Source organism: Cheilinus undulatus, linkage group 2 (assembly GCF_018320785.1).
Source record: "Cheilinus undulatus linkage group 2, ASM1832078v1, whole genome shotgun sequence".
NCBI lineage: Eukaryota > Metazoa > Chordata > Actinopteri > Labriformes > Labridae > Cheilinus > Cheilinus undulatus.
Window position 1 is genome coordinate 23,252,470 of NC_054866.1, and position 3,044 is coordinate 23,255,513.

The window sequence follows — 3,044 nt, forward strand, 5'->3', positions numbered from 1 at the left end:
CCTCATAGATCTTTAGCTTGAGGATGCTCCAGAGGTTCTCAGTAGGGTTGAGGTCAGGGGAGGATGGGGGCCACACCATGAGTTTCTCTCCTTTTATGCCCATAGCAGCCAATGACACAGAGGTATTCTTTGCAGCATGAGATGGAGCAATGTCATGCATGAAAATAATTTTGCTACAGAAGGCACTGTTCTTCTTTTTGTACCATGGAAGAAAGTGGTCGGTCAGAAACTCTATATACTTTGCCGAGGTCATTGTCACACCTTCAGGGACCCTAAAGGAGCCTACCAGCTCTCTCCTCATAAATCCGGCCCAAAACATGACTCCGCCACCTCTTTGCTGACGTCACAGCCATGTTGGGACATGGTGGCTGAGCATTGAGTAGGGCGGGCGAATAGCCTCTGGAGGATCCTACACCTTGAGGGTCGTGGGACTCCAGAGAGACCAGCAGCTTCAAATACCTGTTTGCTGCTTTGTAATGACATTTTAGCATCTGCTCTCTTAATCTGATGAATTTGTCTGGGAAAACCTTCCTCTTTATGCTTTTATCTGCATGAACCCATCTGTGCTCTGAATCAGCCACAAATTTCTTCACAGTATGATGATCACAATTAGTTTTTCATGAAATATCTAATGTTTTCATCCCTTGTCCAAGGCATTGCACTATTTGACACTTTACAGCAGCAGAGAGATCCTTTTTTTTCCCCATATTGCTGAAACCTGTGGCCTGCTTAATAATGTGGAACAGTGTATTTTGAGGTTTTTAATTTTTTTTTCAATAATGGTTATCATTATGAAGTTTGTTCAAAAACATTTGAATTATGCTCTAATGGCTGATGACTTGAAAAAATTTAGGAAAATCATAGAAAAATATCATTTGCATAATAATGTGGAACATGCTGAACATTATTGCCAACTTCCACATCCATTTATTTGGATGGACAAAAAGGCACATACCTAGAAAAATTTAACTGATTAGCAGCATTTAACATTAAACTGATAAAGAAGGCATCAAAGTGTGAGAACTTTCTAAAGTTACTAGGTCAATCACTCAATCAATCAATTAATCACTCAATCTTTGTTTAGCGCCAATTCATAACCCTTTATACCCAATGAAGACTTCATAAATCAAGAGTATACCCAATAAAGAGTTCATGAATAAGGAGTATACCCATCAAAGGGTTCATGAGTGGGCCCATTTCTAAATAAAGAATATGCCCAATAAAGAGTTCATAGATTAAACCCACTTGTGCATGGACCACCACGCCACTGTCCCTCTGTGTGTCATAGCTGCATTCAGCAAATCACAGATGACATCAAGTAAAAGGTTATCATGTGATGTCAACTACCAGATGCTAAATTGTTTTGTTTCTCTTGTATAATTAGCCTATTGTCATGGTTATTTTGTTTTTCTTGATGGTGGTAAAATGCAGGCCCTCAAACCTGCCCTTGAGAATAAAATAAAATTACATTTGCAAAAAAAGAAAAAAGACAAAAAAAAAAAAAAAGAAAAGAAAAGAAAAGAAAAGAAAAAACAGAAGAAGACTTGGAAAAAGGATACTTTGGATGTCAGGTCTACTGAAAATGATCTGCCAAAGGACCCCAAGATAAACTGAAACTCTTCATCAGTTTATTCAGTGAAAAGTGTTGTTTGTGAAAGGTCAGGTTTAAAGATATTACCTGAGGTTATCAACTGAAATGCTTTTCTGAACCACCTGTAAAAGAATGCATATATAATAGGGTTCATAGTAGAATTCAAAAAGCCCAGCCACACTAGAGTTTCAAACAATATTGGTGGTATTGGGTTAATTATGAAAGGATTAATGATGACATACACAAACATGGGAGTCCAACAAGAAAGAAAAGCCCCCATTACCAGAGCCAGTGTTTTAGTGGCTTTGGTCTGACTCTTGTTCGACTTTTTTACTGAGTTCACACAACCTGCATTCTTTATACTGTTGAACTGTCTCTGTGCCACCAGCAAAATCTTCAGATAAACTCCAAGCAGTATTATTGCTGGCAGGTAAAAGGAAACAATGGATCCAACTGTACTGGAAATTTTACCCTGAATGTAAGCACATCGTCCTTCACACAAAAAATGATTGTAGTAAAACTCCTCAATTCCCAAAATATTAAATTTTGAGAAAACCATTCCAAAGCCCATGATGGGTGAAACAGTCCAACAGATAAGATCATGATCAACACAACATAAGTAGATATTCTTGTTCTGTAAAGCAGAGGGTGGCAAACAGCGTAGTATCGATGAATAGAAATGAATGACAGATTTAAGATTGTAGCAGTAATCAGTGTGACATTAAAACTCATGCAGACGTTACAGAGGAAGTCATCAAAATACCAACAAGACTCTACAAATCGAATCATGTTGGGGAACATGACAAACAGCCCTAAGAGAAGGTCAGACATAGCCAGAGATAAAATCAGGTAGTTGGTTGGAGTATGGAGCTGCTTGAAATAAGCGATGGAGAAAATGACCAGAAAGTTTCCACACACTGTTAGAATGATTAAGATCCCAAGAATGAAGTAAAGAGTGACACGTAGGGGCATGGGAGAGTTTTTCTTCAAGCATGAATTGTTTCTGGACTCAAAGCAGAATTCTGGCTCCATCTGTTTGAAAGGGAAAAAAATATTTCAAAATAATCAGGAATAGAATAAAATAAAGGATAAAGCATTTCCTTACAATTTGTTTTCATTTACTTTCTTTTTCTCTTCAAGGTTCAAGGTCATCTTTTTTGTCCCTGGAAAGGGGATTTTGCTTTGCAGTCACCAGTAGAACATACATTGATCAGATGTTATAAATCCCTCAGGCTTACAATACATAGATTATTAAAATGTTGAAAATAAGTTAGAGTCCAGTGGATGGTAAAACCAGAAGTAAAAACATTCAAAATCATGACATAATAAAGACCATAGCATGAGCACACAATTATTTATTTCAAAAGAGAATGAAGGCTCTTTGTCCTTTAAGCGGCAGGTCAAAAGGAAGCAGATTCTTTCTCTTGATATGAAATCATACTCAAAAACAAGA

The 3,044-nt window shown here is 37.4% G+C and overlaps 1 pseudogene; it reads right to left on the reverse strand.

Annotated features, from left to right (window-relative positions):
- Window positions 1-1,628: 1,628 nt before the first annotated feature.
- LOC121522540 lies at window positions 1,629-2,563 on the reverse strand (annotated as a pseudogene).
- Between the last annotated feature and the right edge of the window lie 481 nt (window positions 2,564-3,044).